Source organism: Elephantulus edwardii, unplaced genomic scaffold (assembly GCF_000299155.1).
Source record: "Elephantulus edwardii isolate Elephantulus edwardi_28Jun2011 unplaced genomic scaffold, EleEdw1.0 scaffold00093, whole genome shotgun sequence".
Classification (NCBI taxonomy): Eukaryota; Metazoa; Chordata; class Mammalia; order Macroscelidea; family Macroscelididae; genus Elephantulus; species Elephantulus edwardii.
The window spans coordinates 11,381,882-11,401,347 of NW_006399843.1; the positions used below are offsets into that span (position 1 = coordinate 11,381,882).

Here is a 19,466-nt window from a genome sequence, read left to right on the forward strand (position 1 = left end):
TGTGTTCTGTTGTGCATAGGGTTTTCAGAGGCCTGCTATTTCAGAAGTGGGTGGCCAATCCTTCTTCCTAGTCTGTCTTGATCTGAATGTTCAGATTTAGAGGAGTATCTGACAGTATCTGAATCAATCATAGGGTTGCACAATTTGATGGGTAGAGGGAGGGATGGGTAAAGGATATGGGAAAGATACAGTATGAAAAAGAATATGTATGAACTTTGTAAGTAAACCAGTATAAAAAGTTATTTAAAAAAATTATGATGCTGGATGAGTCTTGAACATACCATGGACTCCCAAAAGAACCTACAGAGGGTGAAATCATACTGCTCCTTGGAGGCAAGGATTTTGAACGTCTGTCTCACATACTTTGGGCATGTGGCCAGGAGGGACCAGTCCTTGGAGAAGGACATCATGCTTGGACAGTACAGGAGAGGAAGACCCAGGAGGACACGGATTGACAGGAACTGAGGTAATGGGGGTAGGGGTGTCAGAGACAGGGAGAGTAGCTCAGGATAGGACAGGGTTCAGAGCTATTGTACACATCAGGTCGCTATGAGTCGCAGGTGACTTGATGGCACATAACAAGAACGGCAACAGAGCCCTCTTAAGGACAAGGTCACTTTACGGCTTCAGATGCACACAGCCACACACTTTCCACAAAGGCAGTACCAGTGTCTCCTTCAATCCACTGTGTGTAGCAAGCTCAATTTACCGTGAGGTTGTCAACACCATCCTAGAGCATAGCACTGAAGGTAAGACTTGATACAAATTTTCCAGATTAGGTGCTAATATGGCTACATGTTAACTCCGTTTGGCATACAGAGGCTCATTCTTTATAAATTCTGAGGACCCTGCCAAATCCTAGAGGATCCTAACACCAATCTACCCTGCTGAGAACCAGGTAGGAAGCAGGTGTGTTCAGGAGCAGGAAGCCTCTTGAGATCTTGGGTATCAGACCTAATCAAGAACACAAATTGCAACCCTACAATGAACAACACTGGATTCCACTGGAGACCTTGGGTATTGGTTAATACACTCTTCGGTTAACAAAAAACTTGTGGTTCAAGTCTACCCAGAAGTACCTCAGAAGGAAAGCTTGGCTATCTACTTTAAAAAAAAATGGCTGTGGGGCACCATTCTACTCTAATACATGCAGGGCGACAATGAGTCACAGTGGACATTGGAGGCAACTGGTCTGGGACTGGAGTCCATGATTTTCAAGGTCCCTTCTGGCCCTAACAAAGTCGTTCGTTCGACCATCTGTATGTGCCACCTGGAAAGGAAGGACAGGGAAAATCATTGTTTCAGGATTGGTGCTTTTAAGAGTCAAAGTGTAAAGGCAGCAGCTGGCAGTACCTACCCACCCTGTCCTCTGCTCGCCCGCCTGGCCTCCCCTCTGCTCTCCAGGCCAGAGGGTGGCTCACCCCAGCCTGGCAGGCAGGCCAGATTACATTTCCCTCTCAGGTTTCTCCATTTGCCAGGACCTCAGCTCCCAGCCTTCTCTAGTAATTTGAGCTGAGTTGGGAGTAGGCATCTCAATGAGGATAATTATCTTGGACACACACACACACACACACACACACACACACACACACACTTTCCTACCTGACTGCAGGCCACTGCCTCTCAGTGTTGAATTACCCAGCACACAAGGGAAGCCCTGGTTTACCTGTCCATTTACTAACCTGTAGTGACCAGCTTCACAGGCTGTGAAAGCCTTGTGAAACGGTTCACCACAGATTAGTACGCAAGTGCAGCACACCATGCTTACCTTGCTTTCTGGACACTCTGTCTGGTCATGGACTATAAATCTGAAAAAGTAGTGGGTCTTTTAGGAAGGTGCTTGGAGGAAGACTGATGCCAGCCATACCCACCAGCACAATATTGAATGTGGTGGAAAACTGTGGCATTGTTCACAACAGTTTAATAAACAACCCCAAGCAACCCTGTGCTAACCTGGCTTACTGGGCTGACTGTCTCATAGGAAAGGACAGAGTCCCCAGGACACTCATGGCCTCCAGCTCTTCTGAAAGCAGGGGAGGGTGAGGAAGCTTCAGGCCCCATAAATACTCCCGGTATTCTTAATTTTCAGTGGCCTCATGCTGGGTCTCTAGGCTCTCATTAAACCAGGAAACAGATTACAGTGGTATCCCAAGGCAGATACATTTCAGCTCCTCTTATATTTATACCATTTTTAATTGTTGCTATTTAACAACTATCGAGCACAAACCCAAGGTAGCAAGGAAGCGGGGGAGTGCAAGGAGACAAGCCATCCAGGGCAGGACTGGAACTGCTCCCCAAAAGCCACACTCACCTCAGGATCAGCTCCAAATCTCAGTTTTGCTAAAAAAACCTCCTCTTTCTACTCTCCCAGTCCCCAATCCTACGTGATATATATATATATATATTTCTCTCTGGCCAAAGGATCACAGCCACCCTGGGTGGGGCAAACCTGGGCGATTATGGCCGTCTCCTACCTCCTCTTTTTTTTTAAATCCTAAACTCACTACCATAGTTTTGATTCCCACACAAGCAACCTTCTTTTGGGGGAGGTAGTAAATCTTTATGGGAGCATCTTTCTCCCAAGGAACTGATGATGGATTCGAACTGCCAACCTTTCAGTTAGCAGCCCAACATATCAGGTACCATGGCAGCAGAGTTCTTGAAATGCATAATGACAAAAAGACTATTAAGTGACCCATGCTTCTTTATGCTCTATTTTTTTCATATCCCTTTTAGGAATCATATTTTAAGAAATAAAATATTCCTAGAACACTTCCATTCCCCTCCCAGAGTCCTCTGTCTCCTCCCTGAGAGATAAGCGCTGCCCTTAATATGGCATTTATAATCCGTGTGTGGCGGTGTACTTTTGCTACATATGGATGTATTCATAAACAACACATATTTTCAAACTTTATACAAATGCTACCATAACACATATATCCTGTGATTTGCTCTTTACCATTCAATATTTTTTAAGATGTATCCATACAGAATTATGTAGTTTTAATCACCAGGGCTTAATGGTAACATCAAATCAAGGAGGGAAGGATGAATGGGTGGTGCCAGGGCTAACCACCTGGGTGCTTAACCAAAAGGTCATCAGTTCAATCCCACCAGCCACTCAAAGGGAGAACAATGTGGCAGTTTGCTTCAATACAGATTAGACTTGGAAACCCTGTGGGCAGCTCTACTCTGTCCTGCAGGGTTGCTGTGAGACTATTAGCAGTAGTGAGTTTGAGTTCGGGTTTGGAGATAGTTCATTCTTAAGAAACCTGGGTAGTATAACAGTGCTCAGCTGTTAACCCAAAGGTTGGTGGTTCAAATCCACCCAGTAGCTCCTCAGGATAAAAGGCTGGTCATTTGCTTTCATAAAATTACATGAGAAAACTCCATGGGGTACAACTACTGATCTCTTCCTGTCCAGGACAAAGACGAGTAAAGAAAATCAGACACAGAGAAGCCATTAGCCCAGAGGCGAAATGGAGCATTTGAACTTCAATCTTCATGACCTTCTGTGAGACCAGACCCAGATGGTTCCGGGTGACCCCTGTTGACCACTCTAGAAGGATCATAGTGTAGGGTCCTGCACAGACTGGGGGGGAGGGGGGGGGGACAAGGACTGAGACTCAGAATCATAAGTGACCAGGCTTGTGGGTCTGAGAGAGACTGGCAGAACGCCTCAGACTAAGGCCTTTAGTCACCCTTCAAGCCTGGAACTAAACTAATCTATGTGGCTCAATCAATAATAACAGACAAATCTATAAAGTGAACATTAACACCAGGGAGGGGCTCATTCCCTAGAACAGTCAACTTTGCCAGATCAAAAAAGGCAGCATTTGCCCAGGGATAAAGCAGGAAGGGAGAGAAAAGAAGGATGAGTGGAAGCAAGAATCAGAGGGAAGAAGCAGGAAGTTTGCTGTTACAACGTGGAGCTTGTAATTAATGTCATAAATGCCATATATTAATGTTTTAGTGGAAAATATACTCTGAAAACTTCTACTCAAATCCCAATACAAAAATGTTTAAAGAAGCAAACCCTATGGGGCCTTTCTACTCTGCCATATGGGAACACTATGAATCTAGATCGGCCCCAGGACAGTCAATAATAGTTAGGCATTTCCCCTGCAGAACAGTGCGTGCATATAACAGACCTCAGTGATCCATGTTGATTTCCAAACTTGTGCTATCACCAGAATTCTGTCATCATGACCTACGTGTGAACAAGCCGGCCTGGTGCCTGGTGGCATGGAAATGAATCTCACTCTGCTTTTTAATCACTCTGTGACCTTAGGTGAGTCCCTTTATCTCTCTGTGCCTCATTTTCTTCATCTGTAAAATGGGATGATAACACAGCAATGCAAGGAGGACTTCCAACCTAGTTTGAATGGAGGAGCCTGTATGTGGCTAGCACACTCTGGGTGCCGTGTGAGTGTTGTAGCAGGACCCTCCACGTTGCAGCATCAATGCACTACATGCATATAATCCCGAAGGCCTCATCCCTCACTCTAACTCTGTTGGCAACCTTGGGTAAAGCATTTCTCTGAGTCTCAGTTTCCTGGGCTGAAAACAGGTATGATACTATCACATGAATAAACTGAGATGAAGAGATGCATAGGAGAGTTGACAAGGTAAATCCATAAATTAGTCTCCTAGAGTGGTGTTACTGCTAGAGACAAACACATACCCTGATAGTTTTGGGTCACTGACTGGAGGAAAGAGAAGATGCTCTAACTGTAATATGGGAGACCACATCTGGGAGAGTGATGGGTGAGTGCTGTGTCTGAGCCATAGTCTGGATGCTGATTACATGCTGACTGTGGGGTTTTCTCTTTGCTGCCACAAGTTTTTATTTCTGAACCATAAGTGACCCTCCAGTGGGTTTTTAGAGGTAGTAAATCACATGAGAAGAGATTGCCCATCTTTCCTCTGCAGAGCAGCTGCTGGATTTGAACTCTGTGCCTTTGAGATAGCAGTGCAGTCTCTTGCCACCAGAGTTCCCTGTCCCTGATCATCAGCCTCAAGCACAGCTACCACCTATCTGTCCGCAGAGGCTTGAGTCCTGCTATGATGCTGAACTGGTTTCAGCAGAACTCCCAGACTACAATGGAATAATGAAGAAAGGCCTGGCAACCAACTTCAAACAAAGCCAAGAAACCCTGTTACTCACAGAGGCTTATCCTGCTGTGCATAGACTCACCCCGAGTCAGGGGCCAACTTGACTGCAGCTAACGAGAAAAGGGAGTCTAGAAGGGATTTGACAGGCAGCAGAGCAAAACTACAGAACCTCTCTGCATCTTGGTTTGCTCATCTGCAAATGGGGATAATTGCTTCCAGACTGCATGGAGTAGAGTCATCACAAGACTCAAATAGTAGCATATATGAAAGTGAGCTGCAAAATGTTATTAGGTGCCCTCAAGTCTATTCCTATTCTTAGTGGCCCACAGTGACAGAGTAGAACAGCCCCGGAGAGTTTCCTGGATTCTAATCTTTATGGACGGAGCCCTAGTAGCACAGAGTTTAAGTGCTGGGCTGCTCATCAAAAGGTAGCAGTCTGAATCCACCAGTTATTCTATGACAGAAACATGTGGCAGCCTGATTCTATAAAGATCACAGCTTTGAAAACCCTAGGGGCAATTTGACTCTGTCCTATAGGGCTGCTGTGAGTCGGAATGATGGCAAAGAGTATAGTTTGCGGGACTGGTGATCTTTATGGGAGTTCATTAGGTTTTTCTACCACAGAACTGCTAGGTGGACTCAAACCACTCACCTCTCAGCAGCCAAGCCCTTAACCATTTGTACCACCAGGACATCAAAGCCTAACCCAGAACCCAGAACTGAGACACAAATGAAGATCTGTACACCAATGTTCACAGCAGTGTTATTTACAATCTCAAGAACATGGAAACAGTTCAAGTGTCCAACTACAATCAGATTGAAAAATTTTAGTATATTCACACAATGGAATACTACACAGCACTCAGGAGGAACAATTTTGAAAATTACTACATAAATCAGGAGAGACTGGAGAGCATCATGCTGAGTGAACTATCTCAATCTCATAAGGACAAATACTGCATAACACTATTATTGTAAATATAGAAGGATAACTAGTAAAACATAGATGAACATCCAAGGGGGAAGGGGTGGGGATGGGCAGGGGGGAAATCATAGTTTCACATAATTTAGTGGGTGGAGGGAAGGTGGTAAAGGAAATGGGAAAGATCCGGAAAGACAGGACAATGGTGGGTATAGTTCAATGATGATTAATTTTATAAAACACAAGGAATGGGAATGATTGTATGAAACACAGTGTGAGAGAAGAATAGTGTGAAACACAATGTATATGAATTTTGTATGCAAATCAATATAAAATAGTATTTTTTTAACGAAGAAAGATTGTTACCTTGACTTAGATGCCCCAAATCAACAGTACACAACAACAAGCCAGTTATGGGCTGGTTCTGACTCAACAGCACACAACAGCAAATCTTTACAGAAAGAGATTGTCCAACTTTCTCCCAGTGAGGGGCAAACGGATTCAAACTGCTAACCTTTTGGTTAGCAGCCCAGTGTGTTACATGCTGTGCTACCAGAGCTCCTTTAACTTATTAGATGCCAGTGAGTGTCAACTATGACTCACAACAAATAACCCTATGAACCCTGCCCTATTCTGTGCCACTCTCACCATCTCTGTTATAGTTGAGCCCACCGTGACACTTGATATTGTTGTGTGACACACAGCTGACCCTCCAGTGGGGTTTCAGAGGCAGGAAATTTCACAGAAGATTGCCCATCTTTCCCTCTGCAGAACAGCTGGTGGATTTGAACTGTGTGACTTTGGGATGGCAACACAGCTGCTTACCATAGGCCACTAGAGCTCCCTGACAGGGTTTATTAAACTGTGTTTAATCTGAGGCTGTCTATAAATTGACAAAATTTAGCACATCCTTGCTTGTGCCCAGGAAATAAAGAAAGGAAATTATCCTCTTTGCTCATGAGGAAACACACCAAATGCCCCAGCTCAGACATACTCCTGAGATAGACTGACTCAGATTTTTGCTATGGAAGCTTTTGGGAGGGTCTACATTGATGATCCCTTCTTTTTCCACAGGTAAAACTATGTGGTGTCTGTCGTGGGAGAAGGGGTAAATGCATATATGTACATACAAATTACATCACACATATTATTTCTACCCATACGCACACATATATTTTAATTGAAACAAGTTTCTTTGGTATGTGGGAAGAGGAATTTCTTAGAATCCCTTGAGATCGTCAAGCAAAGCCCCTTGGGAATCACTGTCTACACAACACAGCATCTTGTGCACAGGAAGTGCTCACAAACATTTGTGAAATTAAATAATGAAGTAAAAATCCAACTGACTATTGTTTATAATATTTAACAGGGCAGTTTCAATAGAGTCAGGGGATAAAATGAAGGTAAGACACAGCAGCTTGGGGGAGCTGATAAATTACAGTTTATACTGTTTCATGGCCTTAAAGCCCTAAAGGAGTCATGAGCACATTCTAAAAGCCTTTGCAAAACTGTGTTGGTAATGGAAGGTTCTAGAACATTATGGAGACAAAGCTTTGACCACTCTGGTAGCCAGTGAAGAGAAACCCCAGTCTCATGCTCTCCATAGTGCCTCCAGAGCCCCCACAGACCATGGTTCAGGGATCAAAGATCATCTGACACCCTGACCAACACCAGTCGAAGCAGAAAAACCCCACCTTCGGTGCCCCTCACTTTCGCAGGTTCCCATCCTTTGTCAGCTGATTCGTCAGAGTTCTGGTAAATTCCATTGCATTTTGAGCCCCACATTGCTCTCACCGGAAGTGGTGAGGAGGAGACGCAGAAGCATTGTTCCTGGTTCCAGCTGGCTTGGCATGCCTCCATGGAAGCTGGGCTGGTGTAAGAGGTCTGAGTCTGAACTCCTGAGGCTTTAAAACAGAGCAATAAGGCAAGGGTACCACACTAGCCAATAGCGTAATGATAGGGTGTGGGCTTTGTGAGATAACGCAGGCCTCGCCCTGGCTCTGCCTCACCACAGGGTCTGTCTCCTCAGCAGAAGCGCTGGAGGTCAAAGGACACCCCATGTGGTGATACTGCTTGCCCTCCAGCTTCCAACTCCCAGAGCTTTCAAGGCCCTGAAGAGACACCAAGGGGGGGGGGGGGCGGTTACTGTGTGTGTATGTGTGTATATATGTGTGCGCTCCCAGCAAAAGGAAAAAACTTAATAAGTATATACAAATATATGTATTTACATTGCTAATCCAGAGGCCATGCTGCTCTAGAGATTTGAATCTCCTAGCTGCTCTGAATGAGAAAGATGAGCAGTCTCTTCTTGTTCAATACAAAATACCAAGTTCTGACTCAGGGGCAATGAGTTTTTGAGCACATACATAAACTCACTGCTATTTAGCTGATTCTAACTCGGTGGATTTCCAAGGTGGTGTATCTGTAAAGGAGGAGACCGCCCATCTTTTAAGAAACAGGTGAAGGATTTGAACCACTGACCTTTTAGTTAGTAACCTGGCCTACCACTCACTTTGTCACCAGGGAGATATATATTTATAATACATAGATAATATCTTTTATAAATAGGAAGGATATGTTTGGGGTTTTTTTTAACTCGTTAATGAGGGAAGTAAGGCTCAGAGAGGTTCAAGGATTTGTCCAAGATCATGTGGCAAGTATGTAGCAGAAGCAAGATTTGAACTCATGGCTCTTGGAAGTCAAAGCTTATGCTCTTTCATTATTGCTATAGTTTTACTCCATCCTGAAAAAGACTCCAAGGCAGTCCTGATTACCTGAGGTATAGCAGGAGCAAATGACGGCGTTATTATAATACCCACAGATTCAGGGTTAACCAAGTCCTGGTTCTTCTTTTTCATTTATCCATTTGCAATCTAGTCCAAAGGGCTGGTCTCCCATCCCTAATCAGACATTACTCTAAGCACTCAATACATCCTGCCCAAGTCCCTACTCTGTGCAGCACACAGTGAGGCCACCCAGTCTGCCACCACCGTGCAGCATCACCCTGCTCTGAGATATGACAGCATCCACACATGGCTCCAGCTCTGGCACTGAAGCCTCAGTGATACGCAACAAAGTTCAAAATCACAGGCTTGGCAGGAAGTGCCGTCTCTACATAGCTCCACCATTCTGTAAGCACTGCTGGCTTCTCCTGAATAAACGCTACCCTACATTAAATGCCAGAATTCGACGAGCTGTACTGCATGTTTGCGATGAGATTGAGAACTAAAGGCAAGATTGATTCTGATGTGAACACCAGCAAAGCAAATGGGTTTTTGAAAACCCTATAATTTCCCTGCAACCCTTGACTTCACTAAACACACATTTTTAGACTACAGCACAGTTAGGTAGGCATTAAACAAAAATGAGGTAGTCTAATGATGATTTATGTGTAGGGTAACCTTCTATAAAGAATTCCACTCTGATTTCAGGGTAACTTACAGAGGTGCCAACTTAACCAAACAATGCCGCCTGCTCCGTGTCCATCGCGGCAGGATCCCGGGGCAGAGCGTTTGCTGGCAATTGTCTTAAATCTGCTGAAATTCACCCAGTAGGTACTCTGAAAGTGCAGTGCCTGCCATAAACTAAATGGAAAAGCAAAACACGACACATGCACACACCGCCAGGGGCACCTGGTGAACACGAGACATTTCTGCTTGACTGAGGAGCTGCAGCTGATGGTTCTGGAACCAACCAACTGGCCTGCAGCAGCACAGCAGCCGCCTGCCGCGATGCTGGAAAGGGGCCTGGGGGGCTGCGGGCACACACTCAAGGCCAGACCTCAAGAGCTCCTGAGTGCAGGGATCAAATCCAGGTTTCTGGGGATCTTTTCACTGGCTGTGTGAGCGCAAGCAGGCCCCTGCATCTCTGGGAGCCTTAGTTTCCCTGTCTGCTGCAGTAGAAGGCGGTGGGGAGGCATGTTGCCTGTGAATGGGCTATATGACCGCAGAGTGGCTGAGCTCTGTGAAAAGGCGCCTGTGTCACAGCTGAGAGCTGCAGTCAAACTGCCCTGGGTTCAGATCCTTCCTGCACGGCCCTGGGCAGTGACGGAGCTGTCTGTGCCTTGGGCTCCTCATCCAAAAAGTGAGGACAAGAACAAGACTTGTGAAGATGAAAAGACACAACACATGGAGAGCATTTATCACAAAAGAGCTCACTATCGGTAAATGATTGGTAACCATTTTTGTCACTAACCACCTGTCTGTCTGTTGTAGGGTGTTAACTGAATGTTGCTATGACATCACAGATCTGCATGGAAGCTATGTTATCAGTATTTCACCCATCGCAGCTGGGTCTTGGTGGAGTTTCCAGGCTCTCAGAGACGAGGAAGAAAGGCCTAGAGATCAACTTCCAATATATAGTCCGTGAGAACCCTGTAGATTACAACAGAATACTGCCTGATGCAGTGCTGGGAGATGAGCCCCCTAAAACGGCCATGACTGTACTCAAACACACTAGTGACCACAGACTGGCCTGGGCCAGGCAGCTTCCCAACTCTGATTTTAAGGTTACCTGAGTAGGACCCACTTCAGCTAACAACATTACCACTATGACCACCATGTCACCTAGGGCCATCTGTCTAGGGAGGAAATTCCTTTTCTAACTCCTTCCTCCCCCAACCCCCACCGGTAATAATAACCCACTTCTTCCTTCCTCCATCGCTCCTACCCCTCCACCTCAAATTCACTATCTACTTTGTTTCTATACACTTACCTAATCTAGGTATTTCTTGTAAGTGGGATCATACAGTATGTGTCCTTTGTTTAGCATCTGGCTTTTTCAATCAGCATAATGTTTTCAAAGTTTATCTAAAGTTTATGCATCTCAGAAGCCTGTGTCTCTTTGTTGTTGTTCTGTCCCACTGAGTTGATGACAACTTACAGCAACCCCATGACCAACGGACCGGAACCTGGCTCTACCCTGCACCATCCTCACAATTTCTGTCACACAAACTCATCGAAGGAGTCACTTATGAATCCATCTTTTGAGGGTCTTCCTCTCTTTCATCGACCCTCTAACTTTCCCAGCATAATTCTGTCTAAGCACTTGTTTCTTCTGAAAATATGCTCTTTATGGCTGAATGAATCTCACTGTATGTACATAGCACAATTTATTTATCCATTCATCTGCTGGCAGACAATTGGGTTGTTTCCACCATTTGACTGTGTGAACAGAGCTGCAAGAAACACTGACACATTTTGGTTCTTCTTCATGCTTCCTGTCATCTCTAATCTCAAAAGTGTTCTGACCAGCTTGAGAAGGCAAGGTGTCCATCTCATTATTCTGCAGAAGAAAAGAAGGCTGAGTAGTGTCCCTTTCCCCAACATAACAAACAACAGTAAAAACAAATTAAGGTGCAGCTACCTCTTCCTCTTTACAATTGTTTTGGTAAGGGAAGTAGCCACTGTAGAAATCCCTGGTACAATCTTCAACCTAGCATCACTAAAGCAGATTAGAACCAGCTTGGACACTGAGGACTGAAGCCATAGGTCCAAACCCTGGTCCTGTCACTTATAAGCTATGTGACGCAGAGCAATTTGCTTGAGGTATCTGAGTCCCATTTCAATTATGCCTAAAAATGGGGATACCATGCCTGCCTCACAGAGTTATAGGGAGAATAAACTAAGATGCCTTGTAGAAACCTGCCATGGGGCCCGGAACACACATGTCTTAGCAACTTCTTTCTCTTCACTGAGGAAGTCCCTCATCACGCCTGTTCCCTCTTTTACAACGTGGGGAAGGTAATGGGGGTTACTGAGAGGAGTAATGAGGGCATATAAAAGCACTATAAAAACTGTAAAGTTTTATGGAGATAGTAGTTATTATTGAACCAGTGCTTCTGACTTGGACCCAGGAGTTGTGGATTTGATCTCTGTTGTGTCGGTACCACACTTAGGTAGGTGGGTACCCTTCTTCCTTTCCATAAGGGAGTAGTGTCATCATAGTCAGTCATCTTCCATGAGCATGGCGGAGGGGTTCTGGATAACACACGTACCCTGTCCTTTATGATGATGCATTTAGGTGCTGGCGATAAGACATTTAAAACATCTGTAGGACAAAATAAGATTCAAATCTTGAGAGAAGAATTGGCTAAGTTCTGGGGGAGTTCAGAAAAGGATACTTTTGTAGGTTAAAGAACCTTGGAGGTGCAATAGTGTAGCACTCAGCTGTTAGCCAAAAGGCTAGCAGTTCAAATCTACCTAGTGACTCCACACAATAAAATCTTCATAATTGCTCAATCTGTTTCTATAAAGATCTCTCTCTCTCTTCTCCCCTCATCCCTTTTCCCCCTCTCTCTCTCTGCTGTCAAATAGGAATCAAATCACAGCTGAACCTCCATTAAATTGACCACCTAAATCCACACCACCTAACAAGAGAAGGAAGTTGAGGTTGGGTGATTTCTAAATCCATTTTTAGCCGAAATTGGGAGCAACCTCATGATAAAAGTGGTACTGAAAGGAGACTTGGAAAGATGGGTAGGTTTTAGAGAAAGAAGAAAAGAAATCTGAGAGTAAAAGAAAAGTAGCACTAGGAACAGGGTAGAGAGAGGTGAATTATGAGGACTAGGAGGCCAGACCACAGAGCCCTTTCCAGTTCTGACAGCTGGTGATTCTGTCCTCAGATAGTGAAGTCCACCTGTGCCCCAAAGTTTACAGGTACCTCCTCTTCTCTTGTGTCTGTGCCCACCCCACCCCCCATCCAAGTTGGCATGAACTCAAACTCTATGAGATAACCTTAGTATCAGTTGGAACAAAATGTAATTAGTAAACTTAATCTGCATTCCAAAGGCAAACCAAGATTGTATTTGCTTGTTTGTTCTTTTGAGATTATCCATCCCTGTCCATCAGAGCTGACAACAACGTGAGCTGAATCCTAAACTGCTGGATGTCACAGCTATGTCTCCCTCTGGTCCAGACACAGAGCTAGTGGCCGGAAAGCCTTCCTGTTATGCTGGTTGTTCAGTTCAGTGATCTTTAAGCTGGAAATTGTTTCCCTTCAGAAAAGATACACCCTCTGGCCCCTCCACACATGGCCAGGGGTCAGGACAGGCCTGGTGACTTGTTTATGTCCCCACGCAAGTACAGAAAACAGTGGATTCCTTATCAAGAGTCTATTCTAGAAGAAATAGGAAGTGGAGGAGACTGACGGTCCCTAGCTCCAACTCTCTACAGACTACATCATCTGACCTCCCTTCAGACTAAGACCACATACTTTTATTAGCTGTGGCATTGGGTAAGTTGCTTTACTTCTCTGAGCCTCAATGTCTTCATCCAAGGAATCAGGAAGGGAAGGGGGGAGGGGAAGAATCTACCTCTTTTAAAGGGTTAATGTAAGGATTAGAGATAATATATGTAAAGTGCCTACCAAGAAACAGGTTTTCGGTACATGATAGATATTATCACTAATCTTGTTATTAGTAGTAGGAGTATAGTACTCTGAGACAGGTGCTATGCTGGTCCTGAGGATAAAAAGATGAAAAAGATATTGCTGTATACCCTCCTGCGGCAGACGGCCAGAAATAACCACCCCAATGTCAGATAGAATACAGGAGTGCTGAGGAGTTGAACTAGGGCCATGAGAAACCTGCCAGTGGGCTTCAGAAAGACCTCAAGGAAGATGAAGGAGATTAAAGGACAAAGGATGACAAGGATGTCGCTGGGAGGGGATGGAACTCACGCAGACCCTGCAGAGGAGAGAGCAGGAGCAAATGCAAAGTGTGAAAATCCAGGGGAAACCTGGAAAGCTAGAGCTCTGGGGACATGACTTGGGAGAGGTGGAGACGGGGTGGCTGATTTACTGGGCCCTTTCCTTGTCAAAGGCAGGCTGGACTTAGTCGCATTAAGGGGATCTTTTCAGGAATTACTCCTCTAATCAGTTTCCTCCTGGCTCCTGCTTCTCTCTCCAGCACTCACATCTCCCAGCTGACCTCCTAGTCTAGCCAAGGCATAGTAACAATCTAACTTCCAGAAGCCCCAGTCACATGGAAAAGAGTCTGGTCCAGGCTCATCATCTTGTATACCAGCAGCCACATCTGGTCTACAGCTGAGCAGTGGCCAAAACTCCGCGCTGGGACCAGGGTAGCCAGTCTGGATGCTGGTGTAGAGCATGCTGGGAAACTCCCATAAGAAGTCCACATCAATATAATTGGATCTGGTGGAAATTACAAGTATTAGGAGCAGGGATGGATTTACCTTTATATGCAATAGCATGTATTGTAATAGTGATTGTGCATGTGGGAACTGAAACCACATCTGAGCTACACAGACCCCTTCATTTTAGTGGTTGTGTACAGCCTTTTGCCCTCCTACCCCTGCCCTGCCATTCCATGAAGCCAGCTCACTTTTAAACGGCTAACTGGAACAATAGGTAGGTGAGGGAAGGCTCACATGGGGCAAGGTGGTTAGTGCTACATTTACCGGTTCCAGGAGGCTGGCTTGCCCTGCACACCTACAGATGGCCTGACGCTGGCCGCTGTACAGAGGTTGCTTAGGACCGGAGCCTGTAATTCCTCCCAAATCCCCTCAGAGAGGCTCTGAAGGGCTGCTCCCCATTCACAGGGGAGCACTCATCCCCCAGATCCGCCTCCCCTCAGGACACCTGTTCTCTCCAAGGGGCAGGCCCCTGGGGCTCAGGCTGTTACCCAACACCTGCTCTGTCTAGCCTTGTGGTTGTGGAGAATCTGAGCCCAGCCCTGCAGACACAAAGATCAAAGGGAACACACATCTTCCTGCCTAAAGCATCAGAGGAAAGGAGCCCTGGCACCACAGTCCTTCCTTAACCTCAGGGCAACCTGATAATTAAATCTCCTCCCACCATGAGACGCTGCCATCCAGGATCAAGCACACACACCACCCCCACACCACCATATGCATACCATGTGCACACCACAAACCAATACCACACACACATATATAATTTATGACGTGCAACACTCCCACCCCACATGTAGCATATACCACACACACACACACTCCCCCATGTACCACATACATAGACCTTTATATGCCATACATACCTTCATATACCACACACATATCCTCATATACTACACACATACACACCATAAACCACAAACACACATGCCCCACGCCACCCCACACTCATATACCACATACACCCCTATATCATACATACACAAACACCCCACCTCACGCACTCATATAACACACACATATACCCCATATCACATACACATACCATACACCATATGCACACCACATACCACACACCCTGTGCACAACACACACTATACACCCCCACACACCATATAACACACACCCCATATATCACACACACCACACAGCCATACTTCACACACACGCATGCACACACATGCTCACATATCACACACTACACTTCATACACACACACCCCCTTCACAGTTTACACAACACACATACCCCATCTATACCAGGTGTAGTATGAATATAAAAGGTGCAAAACCCTTTTTAAGAAAAAAAAATCAACTATCTGCATTCTCCAAAATTAACTCAGAGAGTATGTGGTTCAAACTTGGGTTCTTTAAGTTACAGATCCTGGAAATCTTGTGATGAGCAAAACTCTGCTCTCTTCAGCTCTGGTGGATTCCTCTGGGAGTGTGTTAGTTGGATGTCTGAGCTTTGGGAAGACTGTGCCTGGATCTAAATTGTAGAAGGATCTAGAATGATTACAGATGGAGTTGGAGGGCTAGACAGGGGAGGAAAATTCTCCAAGGCTAAGGGAAAAAAGGGTTCCACAGCACTGAAGCTTAACACAGCCCTGCAGATTAGCACCGAGCCTACTTGCTGATAATTATGCCCTTTGGGGCCACCAGCCCAGTCTTGACATCAAAGGCAGCCTTGCAGCACCAACTACAAGGGCGGCCTGAGGGATCCTCAGAGCCTCCAGCTCCAAGCAGAGGAGGCAGATTAACCTGCCTCCACTCCTCTGATCTGGGCTTCGTACTGCCCCAAGCCCCCATTGCTCATCCTTCTTTCTACGCCTTTGTCAGGGCTGTTCCTCATCCTTCAAGATCCCTCAATCAGCAAGCCACTCAACATCTAGATAATAGGTATTTTGAAAGCACAAGACAGTTTGTTAGGAACCAAGGATGAATCAACAGTCGTTGACCACTGGAAACTAAGTCTGTTTGTGGACATTCAACTCTCATTACTGCCAAGCAGAAACTGACTCATAGCAGACCCTTTAAAGGGGGTTTTCAGAATCAGTAAATCACCTGGGAGGAGACTGTCCATCTTCCTGCCAAGGAGCAGCTGAAGGATTAGAACCTCCTGCCTTTGGATTGGCAGTGCAACTCCTTACTCACTAGGCCACCAGAGCTGCCTGTTGAGGGTCATAGTCTGCTAAATGGTAGAAATGTGCTGCAACAGAAGCAGGAGAATGCTTTCTCCATGACTGTATCAATAGCTACAGATGATCTCCAGCATGTGCCAAGCAATGCACTCAACACTCCACCCTTAGTTCATGGATAAAACAATATTGGCTCATTTTATTCTTTCTTCAGCCCTAGGAAATAGGTAATGTTGTTGTTGTAGGTGTAACTCATAGGGACCCTGTACGTGATAGACCTGAACCTTCCTGTACCATCCTCACAGTCTCTCATGTGTTCAAACCCATTGTTACCGTCACCATCTCAAGCCATCTTGTTGAGGATCTTCTTCCATTCCTCTGACCCTCCACCTTTCCCAGTGTGAGGTATTTTCCCAAAGACCGGCCCCTCCTGACAACACATCCAAGCATGTGAGATGCCGTCTCACCATCCGTGTCCCTACGGAGCCCCCTGAGTGCACCTTCTCAAAGACAGATTTGTTTGTGCCTTTGGCTGTCTATATTCAGTCCTCTTCTCAAACACTATCACCTGCCTGACAGTGGGGGAAACTGAGGCACGGAGCAGGTACATGATTTAACCAGTTCGTTAATGATGCCATGGGTTTAAAAGTCAAGCAGTCTGGTTCGATTCTAGTCTCTTAATTATCACATTGGCCCACAACTTCATAACACCTTCCCTAAAAAGGAACATTGACTTTTTCCCCCCGCCCCTGTATGAGTAAAAAGTGACTCAAAGCCATGGGTTTGTTTTTGTTTGGGTTTGTTGTTTTGGTTTAAACTGACCAAAACCCTGGTTGTAGACAGCAGAGCAGTCAGGGGGACACTTGGATCAGTGTGGGGAGACAGACCTCTGTTCCCTTAAGCCACAGGATTGAGGGGGGCGGGAAACAGGCCAAGTTCAAGAACCCCTGCTTAATAGAAATGGAACCTGGAACAAGTTGCTTAAGTCTCAACTTCTTCTATGAAGTGGAGGGAAAAATAAAATGTATGGCCGGTTTATGAGAAAATCAGAGCATATATGAAAGTTTCCTTGCTCAGTGCCTGTTGCATAGTAACCAAAACCAAATCCACCGCCACAAGCCAACTGTGACTCTTAGCAACGCTCCATTCAGTTCAGAGGCCATAAATCCTTACAGAGGGAATGTCCATCTCCTGAGAAGTGGCTGGTGGGTTTGAACCTCAGACCTTTCAGTTAGCAGTTGTCTACGTGATGCACCTGGGATTCTTGGTATAGGGTCGCTATGAGTCGCAAACAACTCGACGGCACATAACAACAGCAACAACAATGGATATAAATTTTTCTATAATGAATTAATGGGTTTAATAAATACCACATTCTTCTTATGTTCTTCGTTGTTGTTGTGTGCCAATGAGTCAGAATAAACTCATAACTAATCCTCCAGTGGGTTTTCAGAGGCTGTAAGTCACATGGGAGGAGACTGTCCATCTTTCTCCCACAGAACAGCTGATGAATTTGAATCATGTACCTTTGGTTTGATAACACAACTCCTTATATACTAGGCCACCAGAGCTCCCCTTTATGTTCATTAAAACAACTTAAATCTGACTCTGCTGGGTGGGTAGAGTTAAACTCCAACATGACTGGGACTTATTCCAGAGATGGGCCAAAGTCCAGGGTCCCAGTATCCTCATCAGCACAGTGTCCCTGCCTGCATGTCATCTTGAGTCTTGAGTTAGGCACCTTCATGCCTATTTGGAAAAAAAATAATCATCTTAGTCCTGGAGCCTCTTGCCCAGTGCCCCAAATGGGTCCCACCCTGCTTCCATTGTCAAGGAGCAGCCTCCAGCTCCAACTCCTCTCTCAGCATTCCTTCATCTACCATCACACCTTGCCCTAAGGAGCTCTCCTCCCCAGCCACTATACCCACCGTTACCCTTCAGTCAGTTAAGCTTTTACAAAAGACAAGCAGAACAGCTGTCTCCCCATAGCTTCTGATTTTTGTCCTGCTAAAAGCTCTCAGGCCAGCAGATGTACTGACCTGCCCACGTGCTTAGAGCCGAGAGAAGGATAAAGTACTGGACACAAGCCACAAATTCATATCTCAAGAAGAGCACTCTGTCATGTCGGGTGTAAATACACCTAAGGAGTGGATCTTACCCTGGCTATCCTTTGGAACCATCTCCGGGGCTTCAGCAAAATGCTGACTGATATCCAGGTACTCCTGTGAAGTTCTGATACAATTGGTTTGGGGTTAGATGGCAAGCATTATGGAGTTCTTGGTGTGGCTGCTTGGTTTTTTGTTTGTTTGTTTTTTTAAAAAAAAGTTCACCAAGAATTCTGATATATACCAGGATTTTGAAGTCCTGCTTTCAAGGTTTCACGTGGAGAAGTCTAGTCAACCCCAATAAATCTGAAAATCTTGAGGAATGAAATAATTTCAAATGACCTGCTATGGAACTTTAATGCACCCCTTCAAGCTCTTCTACTTTGCAGACAGAAAAAGAAAGATCCTTGGTAGAGAAAGGAAGTTAACACAACCCAACACTGAGGGATGACAGCACAAGATATTCTGAGGACTCTAGATCCTCTTTTGGAGTTTCAAGAGCAGGTTTCCATGAGAAGTACCCCCACACATAGGAATCCCGAATGAGGGGAAGTTCTCAGGAACAGCAATGCCAATGAAGTTGACCTACAACAGGGTGTTAGCCCAAAGAGTAAGAGTGGCTAGAATTCTGGTGACATCATTAATCAATACATGGGGGGGGGGGGACCAAAACAAAACCATTTCATCCGGTAAACTCATTCAAGTTAGGCCCTACCAGAGTCCAGCATTCACTGTTCTGGTCATTCAGTGCAGAACAAACTGGTCAGGACCTGAGGTCACCAGTTTGCCCTTCTCTTTTCCCCATCCTTCACAGATCAAGTGTTTCCTCTTATCCTGAAGGGTAAGGGCAAGCCAAACACTGGTGGTCAAGAAGGAAAAGGCCACTTCTTGGGGTAATGGGACCCCTTGAGGTTGAGAAAACCTTCACAACACCCAGCCTAGAACACTAACATCGTCCCCACCCCTCACAGACATGGAACAGATCCACACCAAAGCACTTTTTGTCTAAGCGCCACCAGGCCAATAAGCAGCCA

The 19,466-nt window shown here is 45.5% G+C and overlaps 1 protein-coding gene across 1 annotated transcript in view; it reads right to left on the reverse strand.

The window, feature by feature from the left end:
- Positions 1 to 19,466, reverse strand: part of DSCAML1 (Down syndrome cell adhesion molecule like 1) — a 462,169-nt gene that overhangs the window by 418,131 nt on the left and 24,572 nt on the right. The gene's annotated exons all lie outside the window — the stretch shown is intronic.